This window comes from Galeopterus variegatus, unplaced genomic scaffold, assembly GCF_000696425.1.
Source record: "Galeopterus variegatus unplaced genomic scaffold, G_variegatus-3.0.2 Scaffold488, whole genome shotgun sequence".
In the NCBI taxonomy this organism is placed as follows: Eukaryota; Metazoa; Chordata; class Mammalia; order Dermoptera; family Cynocephalidae; genus Galeopterus; species Galeopterus variegatus.
The window spans coordinates 591,200-603,613 of NW_007726599.1; positions in this window are offsets into that span (position 1 = coordinate 591,200).

Below are 12,414 nucleotides of genomic sequence, written 5' to 3' on the forward strand. Positions count from 1 at the left end.
AGACAGGGAGTCTCCACTGACTGCTCCGTTCCACCACCCTCCAGCAGGAAGCCAAGAGCATCACTATCCTACCAACCTGAGAGCAATAGCAAGGTTTCCACATTGGTTAAAGTGTTTCTTCCCCAAACTGCGGTTTCTTTCTGACATCAGGCCTGTGGACTTGGACTAATTTGCACAGATGAGCAGGAAGCATAAAAGCGAACTCAAGACATATGCCGTTCATTGTCACTGCAGTGCAATGTGTCATAACCTCAGTCTGGAGACCTGAACCCAGCCCTCATCTGCCGGTGACTGCAGGTGCAACTTCTGGCAAGTGGTTGGCTTCTCTGATCTCAGCTGACTCTACTTTGAATGGAAATAAAAATATGTGCCCTGCCTACCTTACAGGATTATTTTGGACACAGTGTCTGTCTTGCTTACTATGGTATCCCTGTGGCTTGTGCAGTGCCTGGCAACAGGATAAGTTTGTGGGGAAAGAATCCATGGTGATTCGGAAATCGTTACAATATAAATGGCTTTTCTTTTTTAAAGTGATCACATTAAAGCAAGAAGATCGAGAAGGGGGTAGGCCTGCTTTTGGAGTCTAATGCTATAGTATTCATCATGGAAAAAGGAAAAGGAAGTTTGTCATCTCCTCTTGCTTCTAATTTCTCTGTCTGGAACGAGAATAATCAGATTAACTAGGGTAGAATGGACATCGGTAAAAAGAAATTGAGGCCCAACTTCAAGCAGTTAAATGGTTACTGACTCGTTGGATTGACTCTCCTGGCCGGATGGTTCTACCCCAGAGATCCTAAGAGGACTTGTGAAAATGGTGCCGAACCAGACATTACAGAGAACAGAGTGCCCGAAAACTAGAGACGAATAAATCCACTCCTAATAGTCACGAAGGAGAGGAAGGTGTCTTCATGTGCACTTTCTTGGTGGACTGATTACCGATCCCAGGGTAAGGCCTAGAAAGTCCTGAAAACAATGCTTTGAAGGATAGTGTGTATGCTCTTAGAAAGGCAAATAGTCGTGGTTAAGTCAGCATCGGTTCCTGAGATCATTACAGGCCAGGCTAATTGCAGCTTCATCTTCCACAGTGTTAGTAATCTGGAAAATCAAGGAGATCCAATGAACTCTGATAACTGAGTTTTATAAAAACTGAGTTTTATTTGGCAAGATCTCACCTAAAATTTAGGAGATGCTATATGGCCTGGGAGACAGTACAATTAGGTGGATTTGTAACAAGTTGATAGATTATGCCCAAAGGGTGCTGACAAATAGAGAGTAGAGGCTACTAACTAAGTACCTTCAGGAGTGCGACAGGTACCATCATTGAGGAGGAGTGGGCCAGTGTTTGATCACAGGAAGTAGTGGGGATGGAGGCAGAAAGGAGATTTCATGTCTTGCCTATTAGCTGTGGCAGATATGTATATCCAGGTGGGATGTGCAGTTTACAACCTACACAACCACACCCAGCTGCTCTAGTTGTTGGATTGTGGACCAGTGTTGAGAAGTTAGAGATACAGATGTTGGCCACTCATTCAAAGTTAGAAAAAAGAAAATATTAAGCATGCCAAACAGAACACATCTGCTGGCCACATTTGGCAACTGGACTATCTGTATGTGACCTCTGACCCCCAGAAAGATTTCTAGTAGCACGGGGCTGGGTCATTGATCTGGTCCTGTTACACATTTTTATCAATGACTTGGATTAAGCTCTAAAAGGCATGCAAATCAAATTGGCTGTTGACCCCAAGCCAGAGGGACAGCTGGATGACCAGGTGGGGATTCTGAATAACCTCAACAGACTAGGACAGGGGCTGAGCTGCACAAGAAGAAGCTCTTAGATAGACAAATGTTCGATCATGTATTTGGGTCCTAAAAAAAATCAGCCATATAAGTACAGAATGGCTTAACAAGAACACGTGTTAAGAGAAAAAAAATGCTATAGTGTTTTAGTTGCCTATGAATCAATATGAGGCGACAGTGATGTGGTTGCCAAAACACAAAGGCCACCTTAGACTGCCTCAGGAGGAGCAACTCCTGCACCGCTTAGGCCAGTTGCAACTGGAGCTTTGCCTTTGGTTCTGGGAAACATTTGAGGAAGGACACAGAGAAACTGGAGCTCATTTGGAGGACTTCAACCAGGACAGTGAAGACACTGGAAACTATTCAAATAAAGAACAGCTAAAGATGTTAGGGCCACTTCCCTTAGAGAAGGGAAGCCTTGGAGATACATAAATGCTGTGTTTCACCATTTGGGGAGTTGTGATGTGGTTGAGTTTGTTAGGTCTGTTTCCTATGTCCAGACTAGTGCCAAGGGAGAAATGGTGTCAGAGTTCAGTTCAACACTCAAATTCCCTTCAAACATGTCTGTGGCTAGGGGAAGGGATGCCCAGGAAGGAAGTTAGCCCCCCACTCCACACCTAAAGGCAGAGATGTGGAAACAGTGGGTGGGAAACCTTTGTCCAGGCATGGGGGGTAGGGGGAATTTGACCATTAAATGGGTGGTCATCAGAGCAGTGATGGACACACCCGAGATGAAATGCAGGAGTCCAGGTGGGATGTAAGGTTTTCCTAGTCACTGTGAAAAATAAAATAGCCACACAATCAACCTGAAAGACAGGGCTGGCAGGCAAGAGCACATCAAAGAAACTTACGGGGCAGGAAGGCAACAAGAGTAGGGATTTAGGGGAAATCTGAGCATCACAGTCATTACAACCCACAGTGTCAAAAGGAGAAATCATGCTATGTAGAGTTGGCTGAAGATGGCCTATCGGTCCTATGGGGAAATAAGGGGACTGAATGTTCAGCTGAATTTTCAGTAATGGTTGTGAAGACGCCGGGTCCCCTCTCAGTGGCTGTTGTGTACCATCAACTGAGCTACAGTTCTAGAACAAAGCCTCCTTGAATTCTTAAGCCAGAACCCCCACAGATGAACTAGCTCAACCTCTCTGTTGTACAAGTTAGGAAATTGACTCCCGGAAAGAGGAAGAGACTTGTCGAAGGACATATCACTGGTCAATGACAGAATAAGAACTTGAACCAGGCTCCTGACCCAAGTTTTTTCCTTGGTTGTCATGACTCAGTTTGGATGCTCCACAGAAAATTTGACCTCTGAACCTCTTTTATCCTTAGAATTACCCCCACTGGGGTGGCTTTTAAAATGGCCTTCGTAGTAATTATAATGACTTCCAGACATGGAGCTCTCAAGAGCCTAAAAGATGGGTCTTGGGACACAGCCCTTCTGGGTCCCATTTATTTTCCCCACAGGTAGATTGGTTTTTAGATTCTTGTTCCATCATATTCTTTCTATATGCTATGGAAAGATCTCTCCCACCTGTGGTTCCTTTGACATCTTCTTGCCAAAATGCAGGTCTGATAGGGTCCCTGGGGAAAAACTAGAGCCTATTCGGTCCATCTGTAAAGGCCGATTCCTAAATTCCCTTCATATTCCTTCCTCTTCTCTGAAATCCAGCTGGCAAGATGGGGGCGATGGAGGCTGCCAAGATCCATTCTCCAGACTATGCCTGAACGCATTCCTCTGGCACAGACTCTGCCTGAATGCGTCGCTGCACCAATCACGTCCCCTGATCTCCTCAAGAACATTACTGAGCCACCCACCCAGTGGGAGATGCAGAGGGGAACTGCCTATAGTTCCTGCAGAGGGGAACCCCCCAGGAGCCAGAAAGGGTGACGGAGCAATGTCCCCCCGGAGAGTCCATGGGTCATCAGACCAAGGTCCACCAGATAGAGCCTTTCTCTTGGAGCTGCGGCTATTATTCTGCTGGGGTGAGGCTTCCTGAGGACAGAGCTGAAGTGGCATGCACAGGGTCCTCTCCCAGGACATCAGCAGAGGTCTCGTGTCCCTCTGTTGCCTCTCCCCTCTGTCTCACTGTTGAAGCTCAGTGCCTTCATGCTTCAACACTTATGATTTTCTCAATACGTTGTGAGAAGAACTCTCCCCGTTCCCAAGTTCTGGAATATAAGAAACCTGCTTTATTCCCCAAACAGACTGGTCTTGAGACAGCAGGTAAACCTAGCCCACAACACAAATCATGACCGATGACTGGAGGAAATATATACCTCATTGTTATCGGAGCAGGAAGAGACTCTCTGGATTAAGAGCCGTTCCCTACACTCCCAAGGCTGTCCTAGGAAGTGTTACAAGCACCTGTCAGAGCAAGAAGTGAGGTGGCCTCTAGGTGAGGCAGGGAACCCCCTCCATTGCTGGTCGTCACTGGTCCTCCATTGCTTCATATCACTTCACAGAAACTGTCCTAAGGTAGAGCAAAATGGACCTTCCATTAAGAGCTAACTTTTCGTCGGCCGTGAGCCTGGTCATTGGTTCTGTCCATCAGGGACAGCCTTGGTTAGCGGTGCAGAGTCGCTGGCTCACACCGAGCAGAGTGTCTCCAGGCTCAGACCAATCCCTTTTGGCTCACCTTTAAAGTCACCTTCAACCAGAGCTTGAGTGTCATCACAAGTGTGCACACCACCACCGCAGGAACTCCCCTGCGTGCAAGAAGATCTCACTCAACTTCTGTCCTTGGCACTTGGCCTGCCTCGTTATTTGGTGATAGACAGCCTCCAAGATGGTCTGCAGCTATGCTTGTCTTCTGAAATTCACACCCATGTGCAGTCCCCTCCCACACTGAATTGGGCCACTAGGAGTAAGGCTGACCCACTGGTTAATAGGATATTGCAGAAATAACAAAGTGTCACGACTCAGGCTAAAAGTCATGAAAAATACTGCCACTTCCTCCTTGCTCTTTCTTAGATCACTCACTCTAGGAGAAGCCAGTGCCATGGTGCGAGGATGTTCGAGAAGCCCCATGGAGAGGTTCACATGGCAAGGAGCTGGGGCCTCCTGCCAGCACATGAGTGAAGGAGCCCCTTGGAAGCAGATGCTCCAGGTGGAAGCAGGCCTCGAGACAACTGTAGCCCTGTCTGACCTCTTGACTGCAGCCTCCGGGGGGACCCTGGGCTTAGACCACCCAGCTGTGCTGCCCTTGAGCCTTGAGCCATAGAAATTATAAGAAGTAATACATGTTTATTGTTGTTTAATTTGCTAAATCTGGGCATAATTTGTTACACAGCAATAGCCAACTGATATATGCTCCATAAATGCTTGGTGAATGAATGAATAAGTGAATAATGAATTAATAAATCTGACAATGCCCGTACATGACCCAATAGTCACTGCTGCTCAGTTCTATCAAAAAGAGGCAAATGGCCCATGTCCTGCCACAAAAATGCCTCAAATCCAATCAATACAGGAAGATGGAAGTAGACAGCCTTACATGGCCCCTATTCTACAAAAAACACACCTCTTTTCCCATCAAACCCCACCAGGGAAGGTTTTTTTTTTTTTTCCCAGGAGACCACTGTAGATGCCCCACACCTGTCCCTTCACTCTTCGACACCATTGCCCAGGTTTTTTTTATCCTGTCTGGGAGGTTCTTCCCTAATTCCTCCTCCTGGTAACTCCTACTTGAATTTCATAAAATGAGAAGACAGAAAAAAAATTCCCAGAGTGAACAAAAATTCCCAGAGTGAATCCTCAGGGTCCTGCAGACCCAAGTTTAAGGAACCCTGAACAATGGACTGTCCGTGTGATGGAATTTTACACAATCATTTAAAAAGATGTCGTAGAAGAGCCATTCATGATAAGGAGAGCTGTTTATAATATATTGCAAACTGAAGAAAAACAGTATGCACACTTGAGCAAATACTATATAACATAATATTTGTTATTACTTGTATTATTAAGTGTGATAGAGTTGCTTGTACAAGTAGGTATGTATGTATGTCGTATAAATATATGAATAATAAAATGCATCCCCATAGACAGAGAGAGAGAAGAGAATGTACATACAAATGCTGAGTTCTCCTCTTTGGGTAAGGCATGATAAATAATTTTTTAAATATTTAATATAAAATTTTAAAAATTTCTAATATTCTGTAATATCTAAATTACTACATTGAACATGTGTACATTGTTTATAATGAGAAAAAAATGATTTTTTTTTTTCCAAAAGGGAGAAGAGTGGGCGCCCCTGGCTTGGGGCTGGCTCCTGCAGTTGGGGAGAGACCTGCTCCTGGGAGTGGAAAAGCAAAGGGGCACTCGTGCCACTGGCCCCTAGGCATGTCCTGCAGTCACAGGGCAAGGCCTGAGAGGAAGCTGAGGCTGGCCAGGCTCCCACCAGCATGAGGAGCCGGGAGCAGCCGGGGGCACCATCTGGGCTGGAAGGTCAGAGGCTTTTCCTTCCAACACAGCAGGAGTGGGATGAAGGAGCTGTTGGGAGAGCAGGAATAAAGAGCAGGGACACGAAACTAGGTCACCAGGAAATCGAGGAAATAAACAAAGGGTTCCTGTGAAGGAGAGGCTCACTTTGATCCTGGGCTGGGAATGGGAGGGACTGACTCTGGGAAGAGTGACCAGGTTGCTGTGACACCCTCGGCCCATGGCAGGCTGACACAGTTAGAGCCTCAGAAGTGCACAGCTGGCAAGGGGAAGGGGTCCCGAGTCACCCCACCAGCCTCCCTCCCAGCCTCCCGCTCCCCAACCCCCGACACACTAGAGCTCAGCAGTTGGCCTCCAGCGACTCCTCTCCTACTTCCTGTGGCTGGCGGCCACTCAGACTCCGACAGATGCCCCAGCCTGACACCCCAGCCCGACATGTGCTGATCCCTCCGCTCCACTTTGTGAACAACTTTCCTTAAAGGAAAGAGTGAGTTCAATTCTCCATTATCCAGAGCAGAGTGATCTGTGTAACATTTTCTTTCTTTTCTTTTCTTTAATTACTTTTTTCAAATTATGGTAAAATACACATCACATGAAATTTACCATCAGAACTGTTTTTAAGTGAATAGTGACATTAAGGACATTTGCTTTATTGTGCAGCCATCATCACCATCCATCTCCAGAATTCTCTTTGTCTCCCCAAACTGAAACTCTGTCTCATCAAACACTAACTCCTCCCTTCTCCCCCCAGCCCTGACAACCACATTTCTTTCTCTCTATGAATTTGCTACTCCAGGTATCTCAGATAAGTGCAATCATATAGTATTCATCCTTTTGTGACTGGTGTATTTCACTTAGCATTATATCCTCAAGGTTCATTCATGTTGTAGCGTGTGTCAAAATCTCCTTCCTTTTTAAGGGTGCATAATATTCCACTGTATGGATATACCACATTTTGCTCACCATTCATCCATTGGTGGACATGTGGGTTGCCTCCACCTGTTGGCGATTGTGAATAGTACTGCAATGGACGTGGGTGTGCAACTGTGTAACATTTTGACTGCAGAAACTCTTACCCTGGATTTTGTTGACATCCAGCACTCACCATTAGCTGTATTGCTGTCTTTATTGATGTGAAGATTCTGCATTTACTTGCACTTTCCACACTGGCTGCTTTTCCATGAGAGGCCTTTGGAGACCTCCTTGTCTCTTGTATAAGAGATGTTTTGAGAAAGGGTCATTTCTGGGCTTGCACCTCCCATCCAGCTAAAACAAAGAAGAATTCTCTATAGTTTTTGTTTTTGTTAAATACTTGCTGTGGTAGGCAGAATAATGCCCTCCAAGTCTGTCCATATCCTGATGTGAATATGTTACCTTATGTGGCAAAAGGGACTGTGCAGCTATGATTAAGTTAAGCATCTTGAGATGAGGAGATTATCCTGTATTATCTGGGTGGTTCCAATGTAATCACAGGGTTCTTATAAGAGAGAGGCAAGAGGGTCAGGTGATATAATGACAGAAACAGAGGTCAAAGAGATGCAAGGAAGGAAGGGGCCATGAGTCAAAGAATGCAGGTGACATCTAGGCGCTGGAAAGACAAGAAAATGGATTCCCCTGTAGAGCTTCCAGAAGGAACACAGACCTGCTGACACCTGGATTTTAGGACTTTTGACCTCCAGAAGAGAAAGTGATGGAGTTTAGATTATTGTCCTCCCAGAACTCATGAGGAAATCTGATCCCCAATGTCACAGTGTTGGAAATGGTTTGAGTCATGAGGGTGGATCCCTCATGAATGGATTAATGCTCTCCCTGGGGGGCAGGTTGTGAGTGAGTTCTCGCTCTATTAGTTCCCACAAGAGCTGGTTGTTTAAAAGACCCTGGCACCTCCTCTCTCTCTCTCTCTCTCTCTCTCTCTCTCTCTCTCTCTCTCTCTCTCTCTCTCTCTCTCTCTCTCTCTCTCTCTCTCTCTCTCTCTCTCTCTCTCTCTCTCTCTCTCTCTCTCTCTCTCTCTCTCTCTCTCTCTCTCTCTCTCTCTCTCTCTCTCTCTCTCTCTCTCTCTCTCTCTCTCTCTCTCTCTCTCTCTCTCTCTCTCTCTCTCTCTCTCTCTCTCTCTCTCTCTCTCTCTCTCTCTCTCTCTCTCTCTCTCTCTCTCTCTCTCTCTCTCTCTCTCTCTCTCTCTCTCTCTCTCTCTCTCTCTCTCTCTCTCTCTTGCTTCCTCTCACCATGTGATCTGCTTGTACCCACTGGCTGCCTGCCACTTTCCACCACAAGTAGAAGCAGCCTGAAGCCCACACCAGATGAAGCTGTTCCAGAATCGTGAGTCAAATAAACCTCTGTTCTTTATAAATTACTGCTCTCACCACCCTGCTTTGCAATGATGTCTTTTATGCTTCTCACTTCCCCAATGGTGCATTGAGATCCTTCTTATTATACTTTTTATATCCCCAGTGCCTAGTGGAGTGCTTGGTATGGTATCCATGCTCCCTGCATTGTGAGTGAGTGTGTGAAAAACTCCAGAAAAGAGATAAACTGCTTGCCTAAGATAGAACTGATTTCTACCCCACCCCAAAACTAGGCTTCAGTGGCCAAACTCTCAGGCCTGCCTGGCTTTGCTTGGTGTTCAGAGCAGCTTGTCCCAAAGAGTCCAGGTCATTCTGAAATGCCAGCATTTTACTGGGCAGAGCTTTAAGCAGGCACAAATCAGTGCTAAGTTATGTGTTCTTTATGCCTTCCTACTTATGTGTATATCATGCACAGAAATCCATTATTTTAATGTGTACCCAAATCTCCCTTCTCCCAACAAACTTACATTCCAAAAATGTAACCGTTAGATCTGGAGGCTGGCAGCATGTTGGCTTCAAATGCATAGCATTACAACTATTTTTAAGAAAGAAATCCAAACAACAAAAGCAAAAAAAGACTACCCTTGTCTATTGCTATTCTTCAGAGATGGATTGATAAATAATAAAATTGAGAATAATCACCTTTCAAACCGTCTCTTTGTTTCTGAGACTTACTGAACCCAAGTATCTGGGCTTATCCCAGAGATCTGCAGAGGGGTAGATCTGGACTTGGAATAGTAAAAAGAGGAGTTTTGAAATCAAGCAGACCTAGGTACAAATTCCCTGCTTAGCCACTAAGTAGTTGTGTGACTTTGGGCAAGGCTGTTCACCTCACTGAAACACTATGTTCTCCTCTGTCAAAAGGGATATGATACAATGTCTCAGTGTTGTTGGGAGGATTCAAGGAGCCAAGAGCTGCAAAGCATGTAGCATGGCGGTGGCACAGTGTAGACATTCAATAATGACAGCTTTGGTTGGAAATCAACCAACGTGACTCTAGGCCGAGCCCAAGTTAATTAATTTCTCTGGCTCTTGATTGCTATGTCTATAAAATGGGAGGGGAAAGGGCTAGACTCTACACTTCAGCCACACTGACCTCTCAATTGTTTATATGTGTCTCGCTCCCTTGCCACGGGGACTTTGTGCTCGTAGTTCATGTTAGTTAGGATTAGATCTAGCTGCATAGAGAGAAAATCTAAAATAAAAACAAAAGCCAGAGTGTTAAATTATCTAGGACTTTATTCCTCTCACATAAAACTGGTTGGTCCAAAGGTGATCTACTGGTTTAGAGACAACCAAGGACCCAGCTCCTTCTATCTTGTGGTTCCACCAACCTCTACACAGTTTCTACCTTACGGCTGCTCTGCTGCAGTGATCACATCTACATTGTGCTAATAAAGTGGAAAAGACAAGGCGAAAACCACATCGCCTCCTTTTTAAGACACTTCCTGGAAGTCACACACAGCACTTCCACCTTTTTCCTATTGGCCAGAATTTGGTCACGTGGCCTTACCCAGCTGCAATGGGAGCTGGGAAATAAAATTATCCTAAACAACCATGTACACAACTAAAATTTGTTTAAACTTTGCCAAAACGATAGTTAAAACTAAAATTTGTTAAAAATTCTCTTCCACTATAAAGGAAGCTGTGGATACTCCACATAGTGGGGGGAAACTAGCAGTCTCTGAATAGTATCCTTTTACTTTCCTTTCCTTCTCCATAAATTAAGTGAAAGATTACTTCCAAAATGAGTTGCTTTCTTCCTGAAAGCCTGTTCACTTCCTTTAGAACATTTATTTTGGGTTGTAATTTTAGTGTAATTATTTGATTAATCCCTCTCTCCCCTCCTAAAGTACAGACACTGTGAAAACAAAGAGATTGTCTGATTTTATATTCCATTGTATCCCCAGTGCCTATCTGTAATCTAAAAGGTAGTAAACACTCAGTTAATAACTGAGTGAAATAATGATGAGTTATCAGGATCCTACTAGTTATCTGTTGCTAACAGGTTGGGATCCACTGCCACAGAGGATTATAGCCTCTGTAGTTAGTTAGGCCAAATATTAGGTATGTGGTGAACAGCAAAATGTTTTAGGTGGGAAAAGGCAGAATCTTTAGATCAGATACTGATTTTTGTATTTATAACAATTTCATGAGGCAGGTACTGTTATGATCTACATATTATAGTCAAGGAAACTGAGGCACAAAGAGGGTAGGTCAACTTGCCCAGGGCCACACAACTACTAAGGGAGAGAGCCCAGAGTTAACCCAGATCTGTTTGATCTTATCATCCAAGCTCTTTCATCCTGCTAGGCTGAATCACTCCAAAAAGATGAAGAGTTACGGTGTTTTTTTAAAGATCTTTAGATTACCATACTAAACAAAGAAACAGTCAAGCAGGTAATTCAAATTGGCAGATAATAAAAAATCAGTGGCTTTGAAGTCAGACAAGGTTTGAGTCCTTGCTCTTCCATTTCTCCTTGTAAGACTTTGGCAAGTTTCTTAGCCCCCTGACCCTGTTTCTCCATTTATAAGATGGTAATAACAAAAATGCCAGTTTTACAGAGTTGTTCTGAAGATTATTCATTCATAAATTTATTCAACAAATACGTGTTGAGCAATTGCTACATGACAGGTACTATTAGGCTTGGGATTCATAGAACAGACAAAAATCCTGCCTTCATGGAGCCTGGAAGCAATGACACCTCAGTAGCAATGAGCACACCTAGAGTCCAGATCTTGGCTTCTAATACCATTTTCTACTCAAAGGAACCAGGGCTCCTTGAAAAGGTGGCTGTTTCTAGGGTTTGGACAGAGAATATACAAGGTGATCCTGGAACATCTTGTAATGCCAAAAGTAAAAAAGTGCTCAAGGAATAAAGTGGCAGCACATCATAGGTATATAGGAGATAACCCAAAAGAACTCCCAATAGCCAAAGCTGGAACAATTTGAATGACAAGATAAATAATAGTATTGGGTTATAATTTAGGTTATAAAATAAATATTCGTGAGTCATACTGATATAAAAAAAATGATTGAATAAATAACTGAATTGGGGAGAAGAGAAAAGCCCCCATAGAGAATAATTCCAAGTAATTTACACAGGTATTCCACTATCAGGGACTGTGGGGTGTTGTATTAGTTTTCCAGGACTGCCATCCCCAAATGCCTGAGACTGGGTGGCTTAAACAACAGGAATCTATTTCTCACAGTTCAGGATTCTGGAAGACCAAAATCAAGATGTCAGCAGGTTTGGTTTCTTCTGAGGTCTCTGTTCTTGGCTTGCAGATAGCTGTCCCCTCCCAGTGTCCTCACATGGTCTTTTCTCTATGCATGTGCATGTCACATCCAAATTTCTTTTTCTTATAAGAACACCAACCATATTGGATTAGGGCCTTCCATAAAGACCTTATTTTAACTTAATTACCTCTTTTAAGACGTTAAAATGTGGTCACATTCGGAGACCCTGGGGGTGAGGGCTTCCACATATGAATTTGGGAGGACACATTTAGCCCACAATGATTGTGCTTAGTGACCTGCTTCCAAAGAGCAGGCTACAGAAAAGGGGAAAATGTAACTTTACTGTGGTAAGCACTACCTCGGCCAGGGGTCGAGGTTCACATCACAGATAAGTCATGTTGCTAGCACGACCCTTGACATGAATGATGACAATATCACTTTCCCTCTGTGGTCTTTCTTCTGAGAGTCCATAACTCTTGAGAAAAACATCAGATAAACCCCCCACTGAAGGACATTCTTCAAAATACCCGGTCAGTACTCCACAAAGCTGTCACTATCAAACACAAGGAAAGTCTGAGAAACTGTCACATACCATA